Genomic DNA, 21508 nt, shown 5'->3' on the forward strand with positions numbered 1-21508 from the left:
TGAAAACCACCCCCTTCAGCATTTTGACAGAAGAATTCCTCTGCTATATCATGTTCCTTTCTATCTGCAGGAAGCAAAGTCTGGCTCCATCCTTGTGAAACTCATAAGTAATGTATATTTTTCTAGAAAAGCTTGAGTTTCCCCGCCTTCTGCACTGCAGTCTCTATCAGAAAATTGATTGCTTTTGTTTCCTTTTCACTGATGCCAGTCACATCTTGAACAGAACATTTAGTGATCCCATTGAAGATATCAAAAATAGTGAAAGTGATGTCAAAGGAGAATACATGTTAGAAGAAAGAATCAATTTTTTATCCATTCTAATTGCTTATATTATGAATTTCATTACAGCCAATTCCATTATATGAATCCATTCTCTCATGATAGTCAATAATTTGAAAGTTCAAGTAGATTTAATAATTCATTCAGTGAGCCCTTAACATATTTCAGTTTTCCCCAATACCATATAACAATTATCACGAGAGGCAAATTTAAACTTGTATGCTCAAAGATTTTTCTAAGTATGACATTTTTGGTCTCTGCACATTCTATAAACTCCCATAGGAGAAGAATTCATGAACAACTAATAGCAGACCCAGTCAATTTAGAGACACACATTTATTCACCCAGTTCGCTGTGCAGTTAGTTCAGGTTCGGCTGAGCTAAATAACAGTTGCAACAGAGATGTGTGCTACTGGGTTAAGAAAATGAATCTGATGCAGACATAAGCTCTCTTCAGGCATTCAAAGTGAATATGTGAAGATTGCTGTGGCATTGTGTGCAGAAACCCTGCCTGCAAAATCCAATTCCAAGAGGACACCTTCATGCACTGAGTGCAAAGGTCTGAAGGGGGCTCCAACCATATTCAGCTGAACACAGTTGCCTCTGTGGGACTGGGAATCCTGTGTTGTCAGGGTTCCCAATTGCACAAAGGCGTCAATGCAGGGATCTCCTATACCAGGCATGGGGAATCTATGGCCCTTCAGATGTTACTGGATTCCAGCTACCATCAGCACAAGCCAATGTGGCAAATGATCAGGGATCATGGGAATGCCACAGGTTCTCCACCTATACGCTGCATATTTTACCCCACAAACAAGCCAGTTGTGGCTTGAATGCGCAAATAGGGCCATGATACTGCATTGTTCTTAAAGTTTTAAAGACAAACAGCGGACAACATGAACTCTTGATGTGATGTCAACTTTGGCCATTGCTGCTAATATGTTGGATGTTGAATATGAATAATGGGTTTAAGCTCTCTATGGCCATGAACTCACCAACCTGGTTGGGGTATGGATTTTCAAGCTCAATTTCAAACAGCTTACCCCTTAGGTATGCTGGAGAATTTAGACTCATAACAGTTAAATGCTAGAGCAATATTTAATAAAAAAAGGAGTGCAAACCAAAGTAAGCACTTTCACACGTATTTTAAAAGGTATTTCTGATCAGTAATGGTGTGTATGGTGAGGAAGAACCATCCTCCTGACATTAGCTTATCCGCTGCCTACATGGACAGGGCCTGGGCAGGGAGGCAACAAGTTAGGAACACCAGTGTATCTGCGCAACCCTGGACCTGCCACTGCCCCACCCATGTAAGGAGAAGTGATGCTGGAGATTCCACCCCACCACATGTGGTACCACTTTTAATATATTTATAGTTCATTGCTCTGGACACCAAAAGTTTTTTTAAAAATTAATATAATATACTTCTGCAACCATAAGTAAAATGAATTCAGCAGAAGGAAATGTCCATAGAACAGAGTTCACAGCAATGCCCTTCACTGAAGAAAAAAAATCCAAAGAGTCTGTAAATCATTAAAATGACAATCTGCACATTGGGGTGCACGAATTGGGGTTGGGGTCAGTGAATTTAGGATTACTGACTAAAAGGTTTTAAAAATTGAAATGCTATGGATGTGTGGGTGGGTGTGAAGATTGTAATGCAGCACCAAAATGTTGCAACATAGACTTCAGGGAAGCGCCTTTGGGAAAGGCATTCCATAACCAGGGTGCCAGCCCAGAAAATGTCATGTCTCTAGTAAACTCCCATCATAAGTCATTTGGTAGAGAGACACCCAAAGAATATCCTCTGAAGGTCCATGTAGGTAAGATAAGTCCCAGAAGAGGTGATCCTTCAGGAAACCTGACCCCAAATGTTTAGGGCTTTAAATGACACTTTTAATTTGGCCCCCAAACAGACAATATGATCATGTTCCAGCTAGCAACCTCTCTGCACTCTTTGAAACTGCATAGAGTTTCGTCCATAGGAGAGTTGAGCGTTCACTACTATATACCAATGGAAACAGTACGGCTGACGGTCTATATAAAATAAATGCTTTCCACTTTGATTCCAGATATGTGTTTGTGAAATTTAACATCATCATCATGCATCAGGAATCCACTGGAAACCACCTGAGGGGAAAGAGGAAGCAGAAAGCACTTAGACAAAGTAAGTTTTAGAACTCTTAATGCAATATTGTACTTACCTTTTCTTAGAATCATAGAATCATAGAGTTGGAAGAGACCACAAGGGCCATCGAGTCCAACCCCCTGCCAAGCAGGAAACACCATCAGAGCACTCCTGACATATGGTTGTCAAGCCTCTGCTTAAAGACCTCCAAAGAAGGAGACTCCACCACACTCCTTGGCAGCAAATTCCACTGTCGAACAGTTCTTACTGTCAGGAAGTTCTTCCTAATGTTTAGGTGGAATCTTCTTTCTTGTAGTTTGGAGCCATTGCTCCGTGTCCGCTTCTCTGGAGCAGCAGAAAACAACCTTTCTCCCTCCTCTATGTGACATCCTTTTATATATTTGAACGTGGCTATCATATCACCCCTTAACCTCCTCTTCTTAACTCATTCTCGAAACAGCAGTGGTATTCTTGTTCAAAAAACAACAAACGAACTTTGTGACATTGGACCTTTGCACAGTTTGTGTGTTTTTATTGTTTATCTGGAAAAAAATGGGTTGCTGTGTATCAGTAAAGTTCCCCTGCATCAACCCCTCTGCTCATAATCACACCCTCCAAACATGGCCTTGTAGTGAAGAAACAGGACATCAGCCTGTGCTTGTTGTGTGCAACATTCAGCTACACACTTTAAAAGTGCTTTACTGTAGCCTGATTGAACCTACTAATCATGATGATCACCAGCAACAGATAATCTCCACTCTTTTGGTAATCAATCGGCACTTTACCAACTCTTTCTAGTTGCTGGAGGTGGTTGTGGGCTAATGGAATCAGTCCTTGGTTGCAAGCTATTATCTCTCATTGTATGCCTTTTGTAGACACTTTTTACCCAGAATTTATCAATTATTTTCAATACATTGAGCCATTTAGAAAAAAACATATTTGTGTGTTTACGCACCACAAATGCATGGCAAAATCCAGAAAAGTACATAAGGCAGCTGGGAGTTGTGTTCCATTTCTCAAGCAAGTTCAGGTACATCAGATCATGTCAATCCCCTGTGAAAAGTGGACCAAATTTCATCCCTAGATGGAGCCAGGTAATTTTCCCCTGTATTTTTCTATGTCATCTAAGTGAAAATCTGTACCTATATCCATCCTTCTACCTATGGGGGGGGGGGTTTGTTGTCTCCAGACCTCAGTAAACCCTGAAAAGGTAATCACAAAGTTCTGCAACTCCAGATTGACATTATAAATATGAAATGAAAATCAGACTTGAAGCGTTAAAGCTCATGATGGTGTATGAATATTCATTCATTCTGTGGCACTTCCATGAATTCTTTTAATTACCACCTTTTCATATTCCAGTTTCTCTGTAATTCGTTTGATAAACAATTCTGCAAAGGGGTTGCAAATGACACTTTCATTTTGCCAATCTCAGAGGTTATTACTTGAAGAAAATACATCATCAGGATTGGTCATTTTACATCTACTACGTATGAGAATCAGTCCTAATTGCATTTTTGTTTAATTGGTGGTGCCTAAATCCACGAAGTAAGGGAATTCTATTCTTACACATCCACAAATAATTAAATATGGATTCATAATTAGCATTCACAGAGACTTTGACGAGTTTTGCAGCAAGGTCCAGGGACCAAAAGGTCAATAATTGAAATCTATCATATGTGTGGGTATTTAGTGGCTGAAATGCAAGCAGAATCCATAGCTGAACAGACCCAGTTCTGTGTATACCAATTATGTGTATCTGCACGATGGATTAAATTGCTGCCAAAATGTACAATGACCACTAACAAGGAGTTAGTTAGTTTGGTAAAAGTTAAACACTTTTAGATCCCCCTGGTTTCAATAAGAGAGATTTAAATGCATGCAAAGCTCTCGTATTTAAATTAATGGTATTTGCTGGATCATGAATTGTTGCTATCAAAGGGTTAAAAGGTAGCAGAAACGCTCTAATCACTGAGCAGCTGGAGGTCATTAGGCTTCCAGGAACATGAGTTTGTATAAATAGTCAGTCTCCCATGTGTTTGTTCCCTTTTTTTTTCCCCTCTCCCCTTTTGGGCGTGTTTGCTGATATGTGTGGTTCGTCGCCGGGGGTTTTTTTGTTTTTTGTAAATAAACCTTATCTTTGAGTTACAAACCGCTTGCTCCAAGACTCCTCTTTGAAAAGATACTGCCTCTCCTGCCCTTCTAAACCGCTGCGCGAAATGCTCTGCTGTAGTGGGACTTGTGACGATGGAAGCGCACTGGGCATTTACATTAAACTAATTAAAGTTTAATGGGACAGGTTATGGATGTTTGTACGTCAAGAAGGAGATAAGGAGTGCAGTTCAGAGTGATTTATGAAAGGACTGGAGCGAAGACAGAAGCGGTTGCCGACAACGAAAGCCTTCAAAGCAGCTTGAGTCCTGCAACGTGCCTAGAAAAGTTTTAAACAGGCACTGCGCAGTTTGTACTCGCTGGAAGACGCCTTATTCCTCAAGGAGCCACCTCAGCAGCTGGGAGACGGTCTACAGGTGTGTGAGTATCGTTCCTAAGCCCCAGGGAGGATGGCAGAGTCCCAGGAAAGTTTTTCTGTCCCGTTTACGCGACTCAATGGGAAAAATTGGCAAGATTGGAAGGCTAGAGTAAGGGTTTGGTTGCAAGCAAAAGAGTTGTGGAGTTGCACTGAAGCACCGCCTTTACAGGCAGCTGCAGACGCGTCTGCAGAAGACAAAGCAGCAGCAGCAGCTTCACAGAAACGCGACAGGAAAGCCCAAGGTCTACTAGTTTTGGCAGTGGGACCAGAGCAAATGCCTTATGTTTCTGAGTTAAAGAACACGCATGAGGTCTGGACGGTTCTGCAGCGGTTAAATGCCAGAAACACTGCGGGGGCCAAGATCCATGCTACAAGATGTTTGTTTGATTTACGTCTCCAACCGGGAGCGTGTGTGAAAGAACATATTGCCAAAATGGTGTCTGCCTTTAATCAACTAAGACAGCTGGGCATTCCTTTCTCTATGGAGCAGCAGTCATACATATTGTTGTCTTCTCTTGATAAAAGCTATGAGACTCTAGCTCTAACTTTGGAAGCTATGCCTTCAACTGAATTAACCCTTGAATACATTTCATCTCGGCTTGCAGATGAACAGGATAAAAGGCAAAGAGAAAGAGGTTTGTCTTCAAAGGGGAGTTATGCTGTGCCTAAGAGTGTTGATGCTGAGTTTGAGCACACAGTAAATGCTTTTGCAGCTAGACACTGTTTTCGCTGTGGTTCCCCCTCCCATCTAATCAGGAATTGCACACGTGAACCTGGTCAAGACAGCACCAAGGCCGTTACCCCTAGTTACCAGACAAGGAGTTCCAGGGGACGTCGAAGAAGAGGAGGAGGTCGTGGCTACTCCCACAGCACACAGCACATGGCTTCAGCAATGGCGTTGATGCAAGGGCGTGGCCAAGGCAGCAATCTACGCTGGTTGGTCGACAGTGGTGCATCTCACCACCTGGTGGCGCCATCTAGTGTCCGTTTGCAGAATTGCAGACATTTGCAAACCCCTAAAGTTGTGACTATGGCAGATTCAACTAAACGTTCCTTAGAGACCGTAGGCACAGTGTTCTTGAATTGTTTGCAAACAGAAATTGATGCCTACGTGCTAAAGGGATTGAAGGGGTGTATTTTGTCTGTGTCAGAACTTGATAGAGTTGGGTTTAAAACTGTGTTTGAAAATGGGGTTTGCACTATTTCAAAGAATAACGTATCTCTTTTGCAGGTGGAATGCAGAAATGGGTTATATTATTTTGAGACAAGTCCAGATGAAGTTGAACAGGTTCATGCTGGTTGTGTGAACTTGCCTACCCATAATTCTTGTGTTCATTTATGGCACCGCCGTCTGGGACATATTAATTTTCAGTATGTTAAAAGGCAACCTGAATTATCAGAAGGGTGCAAAATGAACAAATGTGCTAAGTATTTGGATTGTACTGCATGCAAAAGGGCGAAGGTTCATAGATGCAGCTATCCCAGTTCAGATAGGAAATCTGACAAAGTATTCCAACTTGTGCATATGGACCTATGTGGCCCAATGCCTGTTGCTAGCATGGGAGGTTCGAGGTATGCACTGTGTCTCTCGGATGACAAAACAAAAGTCACATGGTTTTTTCCTCTCAAAACCAAAGCAGATACTGCAGAAACAGTTAAAAATTGGGTTCATGCAGTAGAACTTGAATTCGGTACTAAAGTACTTGCTTTTCAAACAGACAGAGGGTCAGAATTTACCGGGTCTGTGTTGCAGAATTTCTTTAAGAAAAAGGGAATTAAGCATCGTCTGTCTACACCTTATTCCCCCCAAGAAGGAGGCGTGGCCGAACGTAAAAACAGGGTTCTGCAAGAGTTGGCAAACTCTATGTTGTTTGATGCTAAACTCCCTCAGAGTTACTGGGCGGAAGCCTGGCAGGCGGCTACTCATATTCTGAACCGAGTATATAATTCTGTAATTGGCACTACCCCTTATTTTGCTTTATATGGGAAGAAGCCCAAAATTAATTACTTTCGGGTGTTTGGATGTCAAGCCTATGTACTTATCCCAAAAGCGTTAAGGAAAAAGGGAGGTCCAAGGGCTAGGAAACTCATATTTTGTGGGTACGAACCACACGCCAAATCTTGGAGATTCGTGAACCCAAATGGGGATACTACAAGAGTGGTCCTCAGTAGGAGCGCTGAATTTTGTGAGCAATCCGGATGGACTCACTTACATGGTAACCCTGACATTTTGAGAGATGACTTAGGCATTCATGCTGAGAATGAAAGTCCAGAGAGTAATGAGCCAGAAGGGGATGGTGCACATGGTTCAGATGCAGATTCTGACCAGGCACAAGGTTCTTCTCCTAAGGTAGAAAAGCCAAAATCTAGGAGTGTTCCAACATCGCCACCCAGTAGGCCTAGCAGACAGCAAAAGCGAAGCAGGTCACCTGCAACACCAAGCCCAAGGGAGGTATCTAAACGGAGGTCTTTATCCCTAGAGGCACATCCAGATATAAAGTCTGAGACAGATTCTGACAGCCAACGGTCAGAGGGGGCACAAGAGGAACAATTGCACAGATCAAACCGTGCCACAAAGGGCAAGCCGCCAGAGCGGTTTAAGGTGACAAGTGTATACGTAAATATGGCACAGTGTGAGCCAGATAGCTATATGGAAGTACAACAGCTTCCAAGCTCAGAAGCCGCAAAGTGGCAGGAAGCAATGGAAAAAGAGATGGCTTCAATGAAGTCTCTCGGTGTGTTTACAAGTACAGAGCTTCCAAAAGGGCAACAAGCTGTAGGTTGTCGATGGGTATATCGTTTAAAGCCCACAACTACTGAAGAGTTGCAATATAAAGCCCGACTAGTTGCAAAAGGGTTTTCGCAGCGCAAAGGTGTTCACTATTCTCAAATCTATGCCCCTACTTCAAGATCGGAGTCACTAAGAATGCTTTTAGCCTCTTCAGCTAAGAAGGGAAATAAGCTGTTTCATTTTGATGTCAATGTGGCTTATTTAAATGCAGACTTACAGGAGGAAGTCTATATGACAGCACCACCGGGTTTTGAAGGAGACAAGCCAAACCAGGTCTGGCGCCTACACAAATCCATTTATGGGTTGAAACAGTCCGCCCGTAATTGGAATTCCTGCTTAAACAATGCTCTAGAGAGCATGGGGTTCAGAAAGAGCGCAGCAGATGCGTGTCTTTATCTAAAAGGCTCGGGATGTGAACAAGAAGCAGTCTTGATATTTGTTGACGATTTATTATACAGTGGAAAGGATGATAAACTTGCACAACAATTTGCCACAAAGCTTGGAGAAAGGTTTCAGATAAAATCACTAGGCAATGTATCTGTTTATCTAGGAGTTAAAATTCAGCAAGATGAAAATGGGAACTATTGGCTCAGCCAAGAAGCTAAGATCCAGCAGTTGCTGGAAAGGTTTAAAATGGACAACTGTGCTGGTGTTAAAACCCCAATGGAGTTAAGTTACATAAAGGATGCTCAAGTCGAGCAACAGGCAGAGTTCTGTAATCCCGGGGTTTACCAGTCAGCGATAGGCAGTCTACTCCACATTGCACAGTGGACTCGGCCCGATATAACATATGCTGTCAACATGCTGTGTAGACAAGCTGAAAAACCATCAGTGCATGCTTGGCAAGGAGTAAAGAGAGTTTTAAGGTATCTCCAAACTACCAAAAGGTTTCGCTTAAAACTATCAGCAGAGGGCAGCACACAACTTGAATGTTGGGCCGACAGTAGTTGGGCAGATGCTGGACCAGATAGAAAATCAGTGTCAGGAATGGCGATAAAATTTGGAAATGCACTAATTGGTTGGAGATCAAGAAAGCAGTCACTTATAGCTTTAAGTTCAACTGAATCTGAGTTTAATGCATTATCAGATGTATGTAGAGAACTGGAATTTTATAAGCAACTGGTACAAGAATTGTTTGGAGAATGTTCCCTACCTATCAGAGTGTGGGAAGACAATCAACCTTGTATTAAACTAGCTAAATCAGGTCAATTCAAGGCACACACAAAACACTTGGATATCCGTTATCAAAATGTATGCCAAAGTGTAAAACAAGGTTTAATTGAACTAAAGTATTGTCCAAGCCAAGAAAATCTCGCAGACGGTTTTACGAAAGCTTTGAGTCCGCAATTTCATAAATGTTTCTGTTCAGGTTTAAATTTGAATTAAGGTTGGTACAGCTCAGTGTTACGAGCGAGAGGGGGTGTTGCTATCAAAGGGTTAAAAGGTAGCAGAAACGCTCTAATCACTGAGCAGCTGGAGGTCATTAGGCTTCCAGGAACATGAGTTTGTATAAATAGTCAGTCTCCCATGTGTTTGTTCCCTTTTTTTTCCCCCTCTCCCCTTTTGGGCGTGTTTGCTGATATGTGTGGTTCGTCGCCGGGGGTTTTTTGTTTTTTGTAAATAAACCTTATCTTTGAGTTACAAACCGCTTGCTCCAAGACTCCTCTTTGAAAAGATACTGCCTCTCCTGCCCTTCTAAACCGCTGCGCGAAATGCTCTGCTGTAGTGGGACTTGTGACGATGGAAGCGCACTGGGCATTTACATTAAACTAATTAAAGTTTAATGGGACATGAATTACGAAATTATAAAAAACAAATAATAAAAACACATTAAATCATTTGGAAACCTTCAGCTGATTTCAGTAAAGCCACATTTGAAAAGTGATGAAGGGGTTTCAGGGCATAGTGATTAGAAGGAAACTCCAACCCCCTGCACTGCAGGAATCTCAACTCACAGGTCACCCAGCCTGTGCTTTTAGGTTTATTTTACTCCTATGCAGTTACTGTATACCATTTCTAAAATATATAAAGGAAAACATAAATATATGCTTCTATCAAGGATGTGTACCGTGGTGATGTTCAGTATATAGAGAGCTGCTGATGGGTTGGAAGTGTGAGAGAAATAAATAGGCAATATAGCAGCATCTCAGCTACTAAGGACACCAAGTCATCTTGTCTAAAAGCGTTTGTACTTTCATCTGTCCTTTCCAGTCTGCCTGCCCGATGAGGAGTACTGTGAACTCAGTATCTGTGCATAGTCCTTCAGTAGCATATATTGGTCGAATGAAGATTTCACTCCCCCCCCCTCAGTTGTAAAAAGTGTCACTGCAGGTGATAGACAGACAGACAGACAGACAGACAGACAGACAGACAGATGCTTAGGTGGAAGGAGCTCCCCACACAGCCGGCCACACATTCATTTGCTGGAGCTTTGGTGGTGTATACTGCCATTATGTCACTATGGATAAAGAGGAATCCCACTAGTACTTTGCACCAGTAGAAGAGGTTAAGCACCAACAGCAGGAAGAGAGAAAGACCCCCTCCAGATGCCCTTTTATTGCTTATGATGATCAGGAATAATGGGAGTTGTGATTCAACAACATCTGGGGGGCCACAGGTTGCTCCAGCAGTAGGTCATCTGTGGGTGGGGGGAGGACAGCGGCATCCAATTGGTGATGGAGGCACGTCACTCATTAAAATGAGGCAGGGTACCCTAGGGAGCTCCAGGTTGGTGGTGACAACAGCCCTGCATGTAGCCCCCCCCCCAAGTGGAGCCACCAACAACCTAGAACTCCCCCACAATGACACTGCCTCACCCCGCCCTGCCCTTGCTCTTGTGAGCATAGTGCTGCCACTGGAATGACACCACTTCTTCTGTCCTCCCCCTTATGACCCATCACTGGGTTCCCTATCAGTAATATAAAGTGAGTCTGCTCAAGCTTTAGCTGAGACTAGTTGGGGAGCTTTCCAAGTATTGGCAGGCCAGACGTGGGATTGACTTTGCTGTCAAAGCATGGGAGCCTTTTTTATTTGTATCCTTTGGGTAGCTGGGGCTCGGGGACTGCACTGCTCACTGGAGTCTAAATGCCAACATTTGGGGGCTTTTGCATACGCTTTTTGACTATCCGGAACTTGGATGAAAAGTAGCCAAACATGGGGACTATGTCTTATTTAAGTGACTAGCACAAAAATTGCCTTGCTGGATCATGCGAAGGTCCATCTAGTCCAGGGGTCAGCAAACTTTTTCAGCACTGTCCCTCAGACCTTGTGGGGGGCTGGACTATATTTTGAAGGGGGGAAAAATGAACAAATTCCTATGCCCCACAAATAACCCAGAGATGTATTTTAAATAAAAGCACACATTCTACTCATGTAAAAACACCAGGCAGGCCCCACAAATAACCCAGAGATGCATTTTAAATATAGTGGAACCTTGGGTTGCAGACATAATCCATGACAGAGGCACATCTGCAACCCGCAGCGTTTGCATCCTGAAGCACCACGTCTACGCAGGCGCGATTTGGCGCTACTGCACATGCACAAAGTGTGATTTAGCACTTCTGTACATACATGAGCGGCGAAACCCGGAAGTAACCCATTCCGGTACTTCCGGGTTTCCCGTGATCCGCAACCCGAAAACACGTAACCTGAAGCGTCTATATCATGAGGTATGGCTGTAAAAGGACACATTCTACTCATGTAAAAGCATGATGATTCCCGGACCATCCGCGGGCCGGATTTAGAAGGTGATTGGGCCTACCCATGATCTAGTCCATCTCCACCATGCTGTTTTCAACAGCAAACAGCTAGGGACTTTGGGGGAAAGAGGATTGACTAGGATCTGGAGATGAACTCTCACCTCTGGGTTCCTAATGACTTGGTACTGCCTTGAGCTAATCATAAGTAGACATGGGCAGGAAGGCTTAATCACACTTTTATGAGCTTGTGTCTTCTATGGTTAGTTTGAAACATTGTTGAGCAGCACCAGGAAGTGGGGAAGACACTTTGAGAATTAGAATATACTGTAATGTCTGAACAACCTGGTGCTTAATGTAATACAAATTGACTTGGCTGTCTTACATGCGTCATCCAGAGAGCACATTATTATTATTATTATTATTATTATTATTATTATTATTATTATTATTATTTATCATTATTTGCAATGCACCTATTTGAGGCATCCAGGAATCACTGTTTGGAGGGCCGGAGCAGGAGTTCATGGGCAAAGACTGATTCTGTTTTGATTCAAAGGGTCAGCCTTTTGTTCTCTATTGTCAAAGCAGATTATCTTAAAATTTTACCTTTTTATCATATAAATCTTAACGCCAATGCAGAGAGAGAAAGAGATGACAAATCCCTCAGTAATACTAATCAACAGTGCATAAGGGTCATTGTTTGAAGGAAATGTATTTCATTTTTTAAAGTTTTCTCAACAAACCCGACCTGTTCCATCTTTGGAGCTTCAAATCTCATAGTAAATAGTACATTGGCCTGTGGATGTGCTGGCGTTCTTTGGTATGAATTAACTGACTCCCCCCCGAGCTGCCCTTTACTATAGCTACTCATTAGTCGATGAGTGTGTGACTATGGGGAGGAATTTTGTCTTGTACAGAAAGTCACTGTGGATTTTTTTGTATGTCATGTACATTTTAATTCCCTTAAATACATTTGGTTTTCCTTTGATGATGATTATGATAATCTATGACCAGAGTTCACTTGAGGCACCCTCCTATGTCATCCGTTGGCAAATGCTGTGGAAACTAGTAGGGTAGTTCTTTTTAAATAGTTTTGGAGTCACCACAATTATTTGGGTTATTTTGTAAGAGGCCTTGAAAAATGCTAGATGGCGGCAGAAGTTAAGGCTTGTTTTATAAAGTTGTTTCGGTCCTGTTATCCCCACCTTGAATCCAGATCCTATACAGATGCATTTACCAGTACATCTTCAGGAACAAAACTCGGTTCAGTATTTTGATTCACATTATTACATAATATATTAATTTGATTGATGTTAATCAAATTAACATATTAACTTTATTAGATATTAGAGTCTGCATTCTTTTTTCTTACTTCATAGAATCAAAGGATTGTAGAGTTCGAAGGGACCATGAGGGTCATCTAGTCCAACCCCCTGCAATGTCAGGAATTTTTTGACCAGTGTGGGTCTCGAACCCATAACCCTGAGATTATGTGACTCGTGCTCTACTGACTGAGCTATCTTCATTCAGGAGCATTGAACTTATATGCAGGCTTCAACATGGTGCCCTCCAAAGGTTTTAAACTATAACTCTCATCACCCCTGACCATTTGGCATGCTGGCTAGGACTAATGAAAGCCATAGTCCTAAACAGCTAAAGGGTAACAGGTTGAGGAAAACTTCTACAGCTCCCTTGTGCCATTGTTAGGAGGCTTAAACATCACTCTGTCTATCATGTTTTAACATATAAATGTGCTTCAACCTTTGAGGTATCCAGTGCCATGGGAACTGATGATTGAAAATATTTTCTTTTCAGCTTAGCATAAAATTGAATAGACACATTGTTCTGTATTCAAACTGATTCTTTCTCAGTAATATTGCCAGTTATTTATCTGCTCATTCTGTGTATGTATAAAATATTTAAATACAAGTTTTAAAACGCAAATATACTGTAATAATAATAGAAACACAGAAAAAATAAAAGCATATATTATTTACATTTTTAAAAGGAAAAAGAAATATAATCTTCCTTACACAGAACAGCAAATATTTAGCCTGATGCTGAACAGAGAGCAATGTTGTTCTCAGGCAAACTTTCCTGGGAAGCAAATTTCACTCATGGGCACCATGAACCATAGAAGGCCCATTTGGCAGGGTCACCTGGAGGAGAGCCTCCAAAGTTGACCTCTGCACATAGACAGGTAGATGCATTCCTTCAGAAACTGGGTCCCAAGCTGCATCTTCACTTTGAATTGTGCTTGGAAAAGCACCACTCCTCTAAACCATCTGTTTTTGGACTGCAACTCCCACCATCCCAAGCTATCAGGTCCCAGTGGACAGGGATGATCGGAACTGTAGTAAAAAAAAGCCCAGCTTGAGTCCCACATTTGGGAAACCCTACTCTAAACACTCATTTCGATGTACGATTAAAGGGCCTTATTTTTGGTTAAACATGCGTAGAATCACTTTCTGACTGTCTTTAAAGACAACCCAAATTGATTCAGACTAAGGTTGCCATATTTCAAAAAGTAAGAATCAGGACACCCTGAAAGTTGCTGAGCTTTACAATAATGCAATTTTTCGATCCAGGGCAAAGCACTTCCTTTTGGGACCCCCCCCCCCGACGTCAGTTCCGCCTTTGAGATCCCGCTAATGTCTGGGAGAATTTGGATGTATGGCAGCCCTAATTCAGACTGAGGGCAATGAATAGGCAAGCAGTTTCTAACTCTTTCAAAGCAACCACCCTTTGACTCATTTCTAACATCATTTTACTCTTTGGTTTTAAATTATTTTTAAGTTGCAGTGACAGCCCTCATAAAATAAAGACATAAATAATAAATACTGGAATGATTCATTGTATATTTACACTTTGGTCAAACATTATCAAACACTGTTGGTGTGTAACTAGTTTTATAAATACTGTTAGATAATGGAGACTGACAGCACGGTTGCTATACATAAGTCCATGTGTGTAATTAATTCCCCCATCAGATTGTTAGGACTTTACTACTTTCCTACATTTTATCACAGCAAAATATATAGACTTCAGTATGTGACTGCCTGCAGGCACAGCATGTAATGTTTTGTGAGTTTTTTGTCTTGGCTACAGTGATGGACGTTGAATACCAGTCACTATCTTGACAGTTAAGGACAAATTGACAGATGGGATTGAGCCATCTTTAAAATATAGTAGGATTAGGCGGCGGACCCCAACTATTGTACCCACTAACAGGCATACAGTCCAGTAACTGAATAGTTGAATATTTGTTTTCTGGGACAAATAGTATTAAGTAGCATTAATAGAGATTTTAAATAAATTCAATGGATTTTTTTTATTATTATGGAGGGGTCACTGGCTATCATTGAGCGTGGAGGAAATACTGACAGTCGATTGAAGCGCAAGGAGAAACAGAAATACATGCCAGGTGGTCTCTTTATTCACTGCAGAAGTGGCAAGCTGCTTTTGTAAACTGAAGGATTGCCTTTTCAGCACTGAGCTGTTTGAGTGAAGATTTTTTAATTGCATATACATTTCTTCCTGCTATTTACAAGTAATATATGGGAAATAGTTTAGGGAGAAAGCGAGAACCTGTCAGTTTGCTTTTCAAAATATATTGTGCTAGTAAAGTTGGTTTCTGTTAGAGTCCTATGTAGGCATATAAAGCATGAAAAAGATTTTTGGATTTTAAGAACGATGAATATTAGGCAATAGGATCCTAGAAAACGGGATGTGGGGTTATTGGTTTGTGGATTTTTTGCTCTTGTTTTATTATGTATTTTGTGTTTTTATTTTGTGTTTTTATGCTCTGAACCTCCCTTAGTCCTACGTATGAAGGGCACTATTCAAATTTAATAAATAATAATAATAATAATTAAATATGAAGACATTAGCCCAGTGACATTGTATATATCCACCTTAAAGGTTGTACATATTTTTTTCAGTATCTCACACCTATTCTCTAAAGAATTTGCAAATCTTTCAGTTTTGTGTCATTTTTAGATAGAATTGGCCTGAATCTTATGCAGGGGTTTAGTTCCAAGGGTAATGCATATGTGTGAAAATTCATATAGACAAAATCGTGTTATCCTTGGAGCCACCCCATGACTAGCTAGCCGGCCTTTTAGCAGTCAGGGAGAGGGAGAGCATCCCTACTAGTCCCAGAGCCAGCGCACCAAGCAGGCCCTGCACAGGAAGCAAGTCCAAGAGCTTAAAAGTGCATTTCACCCCAGGGAGTATACTGTACACATAATTCTTCAAGGCAGAGATGATTTGAAGAATTCTGACACAGTAATTTAGGTGACCAGCTATAAGCAATTTTTTTTTAAACATAAAGTGAGGTGTCCCTTGTTCAATCCTAAGAAATGGAAGGTTAGGAATTCAAAGGTAGTCCCTCCGCCTGATCCTTATTTTAGTTCACAGACTGGGAAAAAGGGAAAGTGAGGAACTGGAAGACACTGGATCCTTGCCCACCTTGCTCCCTAACAGCACTCTTGGCCTTACCAATGTCAAATCTCCAAAGTCGATAGCGTAAGGAGTGAATGTTGGAGTAGTGGAGGGATGAGAGTTCTGATGTATCTTTCGGTCCCTGGAAAGTCATTGATAACCACTGCCTCTCCCTGTCTATTAATATAATAAAGTTCCCATGGGAAGGAAAGATTGTGAATGGAAAACACTGGGAGATATGCAGTCACGATCGAGCACTTTAAAGGTCTTGTTCATTTCAGCAGGAAAGGGTTAAGGACATTCTAAACATTCCTGTTGAGTTTGATGAAATTTGAAACTGGATTGTATTCATTGAGTAGGGAAATATTTATTAAGGGGGGAGGATTGGAAACTTGATTTTTATGATCCAGTGTTATTTCTTTTATTAGAATTATAAAATTTAATTGCTAGCTACATATATCTATGTCATTTTGAGGTAGACTGGTAGACATACATGTATGCGAGTGCGAGGATCCCAGGGGATGCAAAAAAGGAGAAATATGGCCGTCAAGACATCTTTTCTTTGGGTTTTGATTGCCAATATATTACTTTTACAGCCTCCTGTAAATCTCACCCAGCAAAGAAGCTGCATAACAAAAACATCATGTTTCATCGTCTCCATTCTGTTGATCAGCAGCTTAATACATTGACAGAGCTGATGCCAATGAAGGAAGCTGAGGGTTGGATCCAGGTCATGGAAGGGACAAAGAGGTTGACTCTCACAGGAAGGATAGAGGAAGCCATTTTGCCACTTTCCTTACCCCTGCAGCCTCAGCGCCACCTCCGGCATTGTTCTGGAAGTCTTGCCTGTGTGTTTGCACCATGTCTAATGCCTGTCCCCCTTTCCCAACCCTCGTGCAAAGCAACAGCAACCCACCTGTTAGGAAGCTAGTGTAGCAGCTCTGCCCCACTAAGAGAGCTGCTCCTACTACTGGGGAGAAAGGGGAATTGGTAAAAATCACCTCCTACTAAAAACATTGTGCCCATGGGAACTCTGGATCCAACTCCATATAAGTACTATTCACTTATGTGCTTGTAATGTTAGGGCTGGGTGGTAGGTGGGTGTTACCTCTACAGCATTGTTCTTATGAATAAAGAGCACTCATTTACTTCTATAAGAAGATAAATCACTATTCCGTTTCTTACATAACTCAAGGACACCATAGAAGTAAAGCCTGTCCTGCGTAATTCCAGAACCTGGGATGAGGCTCAGGTTTTGCCCTTCTGAACTGTGTCCCAGATTAAAGTTAGTTTACTGTGCCTACTGGAACTGAACATCAGGGACTTCAGTAGTGGACGGTGGGGTGGGGTGGCAGTACTAACCTGGCTTAACAACAGCTGAGCTGCTGCTTACAGGAGGGGGGAGGGGAAAGGGGCAAGGCAACAGGGAGGTCAGCGTGGTGCAAATGTCCTGGCAGAGCCAACCTGCTACTCTGCTAGTGTACTTGGTTCACTATCAATGGCCACCAACTTGGATGGCTTTAAAAAGGGAGAAATTTATGGATAAGGCTATCATTGGCTGCTAACTACAATGGTTGTGCAGTGATTCCTATACTAGAGGCAGTATGCCCCTGAAAACCAGTTGCTGGAGACTGCAAGTGTGGAGAGGTCTGTTGTGCATGTATTTTTCTTGTTAGGCTTTCTGTAAGCATCTGGTTGGCCACTGAGAGACTAGGATGCTGGACTAGATGGGCCTTTGGCCTTTGGTTCAGCTGAGCTTTTCTTGGTTTCTTATAGTCTCCCTCCTTCAGAACTTTGACATATTCTTGACCTGCATTCCACTTTATTTTTTGATAATAGCATCTGGTATATGCCTGTATGCCTTCATGTAGTGATTTTAGTTTTCTCATAGGCATTATGAACATTCTTTCTTGAAAGGATAATTATATTGAATTAGAATGTATTTTAAGTAAGATAATTATCCTTTGCATAAAGAATGTACATAATGGCTATGGGAACCCTGAGGTCATCCATACGACAGACTCCCACGCACAGCCCTTCCCTGCGCTCCAGCATTTTGCAAATGTAGCATTACAGGATGGTTCATTCTTGCAAGGGACTCCTAAAGCACAGTAACTCTGTGGCATGGGAAATATGTGGCCTCCCAGATGTTGTTGGACCAAAGCACCCTTTGTACCTGCCCATTTGCCATGCTGACTGGGGCTGATGGGCATTGGAGTCCAACAACAGGTTTCCCATCCTTGCAGTGGACCTGAATAGTTGCAAGAGGGTGTCTGTCACATGTAGGCAGGCCTGTGGACACAAGAATATTTTTACTATTGCTTAGTTTCACGTTCCTCTTTTCTTCTTCATTAGCTTGGAAGACACGTCTTCTACCATCTGTTTACAATAAATCTTTATTTAATCCAGTGACACAGTCCCATCCTTGTTATTAGCATAGCACTTATTTGATAGTGGTGAGTTCTGCAACAAGCCTATAATTGCTCCATTTGCAGGGGCCTTTGTTCCCTTATAGATGCCTCTTGTGTTCATTGTTTGCTGAAACTCCTTGGATTCCCTAATTTATACCAGTCAATTACTATCTGACCAAGGATGGTTAATGAAACAAATCACAACAAGCATGGCTACTTCGTACAAATGCTGTCTTCTTTCATGTAGTAGTGCCAACATTTGGTTTACTTTCTTCAATATCCCTGGCCAACAGTAAAAAAAAAAATCAAACTGGAACATGACAGCCAAATGGCTTGTATTAAGAGGATAATCAGCATACTAGATTTGAAATAATGGGGTGCCATGAATTGCATTTTGATGACGCGTCTTTTAAAATCAACTGACAAATCCATGTTGGTTTTCAAAAAGTGTGTTCAATTTTTAAATGGCTTTCTCTTTTGCACTAATTCAGATTCAAAAGTTATGCATTAAGAGATATACTGAATTCTTAGCATTGTTTGCAAAATACCCCATAATATTTATTAGCATTTCTATAGAGCTTCTCCTACATTAGCAAAACCTACGCCACCAAGTAATTGGTCTGACTGCCAAACTGGGCAGTCTCTCTCCCCATTTTAAACTGCTCTGTAATCATGTTCAGAGATTTATTCTCTGTGGATAAGCAGCGCAGTCACTGTCCTCCTCCAGACACTTCTGCCAGAGATTCCATTCTCTGTCTGCTCAAAGACCACAAGAAACACCCAGCTGGATCAGGCCAAAAGCCTCTCTAGTTGTATCAGTCTTTTCCCCAGCAACAGATATTCAGAGGCATACCACCTCTGATTCCTGAGGTAGTACACAGCCATCTTTGCTTGTAGCCTTGGTTAACCTTATCCTCAGTGAATTTGCCTGAAACCTTTTCAAAGCCATCTAAATTGGTGATCATCACCACACATTGCAATATCATATTCCATAGTTTGCAACTGTACACTATGTGAAGAACTTCATTTTGCCAATCCCGAACCTTCCCACATTCAGCTTCAGCAGATGACCTTGGGTTGTAGCATAGTGAGAGATGGAGAAAGACTTCTTTCTATCTTGTTTCTCCACACCATACATAATTTTATACACCTTATCATGTCCACCCCTTCCTCAACTTTTTTGCAAACTAAAAAGCCCCAGCATTATAATCTTTCTTCATAGGAGTGTTGTACCAGCCCATTTATCATTTTGGTTGCTTTTTTCTGAACCTTTCCCATCTCTGCCATGTCCTTTTTGAGATGTCAGGACCAGAACTGTAAACAGTTTTCTAATTGTGGTTGTACTAGATCTGTATAGCAGTGTTATGATCTCTGCAGTTTTTGTTCCAAACCCTTTTCTAATGACCCCTGACTTGAAATCTCTTTTCACAGCTGCCGCACTGTGACTTGACATATTCACCACCAATTCATAAGTGCCCAATGTGAATCAATTTACATTTGCTTATGCTGAGTTGTATTTGCCACCTTAACACCCATTCATTCAGTTTGGCTGCCTCTCTGGAAGCTGAAGCTTCCTCCTGGCTTGCCTCTTTATCTAGGAGCCACCGGTCATCCCACTTTGTAAATATAAGGGTCTGTTTTTCCTTGTGCTGGGTAGATCTGATCAGGGTTGTGTGATCGTTACTTGTGAGTACATGCAAGGGATTATTGCAAAACCCAGTCAAATTATTTTCCTATTACTACTTTTAATAAAAAGAGCATGAAAGGCAGTTGGATAAGTTTGATGCATTATGAATTAGGAATTGGTGTACTAAAATTAGGGTTGTTCATTAATATTTTTACCTTATTATTGAATGTTGTCTGTTTTTGGATTAGCTGTCTCTTGTTTTAAAACACACTGTCTCCATAGCACTTTACTAAGGAGGCACAGTATAGAACTTTCCTGGATCTATAAGGCAGCAATGGGGTAACATTGGCCCTCTGAGCGTTTTTAGACTACATTTCCCATCATCCTGACTATTGGCCGTGCTGACTGGGGCTGGTGGGAGCTGGAGTTCAGCTACATTTGGTGGAACACAGGTTCATCATCCCTGCTATAAAGATATGTGTCGGACCAAAGTGTGTGCAAAGGCCACCCCCCCCCCCAATGTTTTGCTCCTCCCAGTTTTGCCTGTGGCTCTGCTTACCATTGGCATGTGGCCTTTGAAAGGTTTTTACAGAAATATATGTGGCCCTTGAGCTGAAAAAAGGTAAATATGGATATAGGGCATCTGAATCCAGCTCTGTCATTCTACCACTTTCCCAAGTTGCTACTGAGGCAAGCACCAGTCACATGGTTAGTGGTGGCAATCCCTAGTGTGAGCAAATTGCTGTGCAACTGTTAATTCAAGGCTCATGAATCTGTCTCCGTGGCTAGCAAAATATGACTTATATTTAATTTTACCTGGCTTTATCTGTAAGAAAGTAATCAAATGAAGGTGGTCTAATGGCAATGCCAGCCGGCGAGGGTGAATCTCTTCTAAATAAATTAGCTACCTAATATAAATGGAAATTATGATTAAAACTAAGCATTTGAATCAAGGCTGCCTTGTTGTTAAATCATGATTAAAACTCGTGATGTAAATCAAAGTGGTTTAAATCTATTTGACCGGCTCCTGAGATTATCTGAGAAATGCTAATTAGATTTGGAGGCTCAGAGAGATACTGTAAGGGGGAAATGATAATAGAGACCCACATTGCATTGATTGCATAGGTAAAATAATTAGGGGTTTCATTTAAAGAAAACAATGGAATTGACTCACAGAGTCTGGGCAGGTTTGACATAATTGAGACAATTTGCGGAAGATGCCCTACTTGGAGTGAGGGAGGCTGGTAGAATGCGGCCTTTGCTGATCAAAGAGCTTTAAATGCAGAAGGAAACCATGACAACAGGTGGCGTAGGTTCAAGGAACCAATTGGTTGAGGGAGTAAGAACCACAGGAACACACTTAATATCTAAGGCGTGAAAACAAAAAAGTTACTGCTCTTGCATTCCGTAGATTTTAATCCAATTTTATTATCGTCCTTAAGCACTTGAGGTAGCTTGCAGTAGCAGCTTTCAAAACAAATCTGCTGCTGGTGTGGCGAATGATTCCTAAACTGTTTGCTAGAATGACTACTGTACTAAGGTGTGGCCTTACAGCACAATCCTCTGCATGTCTACTGAGATGCAAGTCCTGCTGAGTTCAG

General features: G+C 41.6%; 1 long non-coding RNA gene across 2 annotated transcripts in view; it reads left to right on the plus strand.

Annotated features, from left to right (window-relative positions):
• The window catches only part of LOC309342496, a 578273-nt gene that overhangs the window by 500214 nt on the left and 56551 nt on the right, over positions 1 to 21508 (plus strand). For both annotated transcript variants that reach the window (XR_014156853.1, XR_014156854.1), the window contains one exon: positions 2352 to 2446. This is a non-coding gene — a long non-coding RNA (uncharacterized lncRNA). The remainder of the gene's footprint in view (positions 1 to 2351; positions 2447 to 21508) is intronic.

The sequence above is a fragment of the Podarcis erhardii genome, assembly GCF_964252035.2.
Source record: "Podarcis erhardii genome assembly, chromosome: 5".
Lineage (NCBI taxonomy): Eukaryota > Metazoa > Chordata > Lepidosauria > Squamata > Lacertidae > Podarcis > Podarcis erhardii.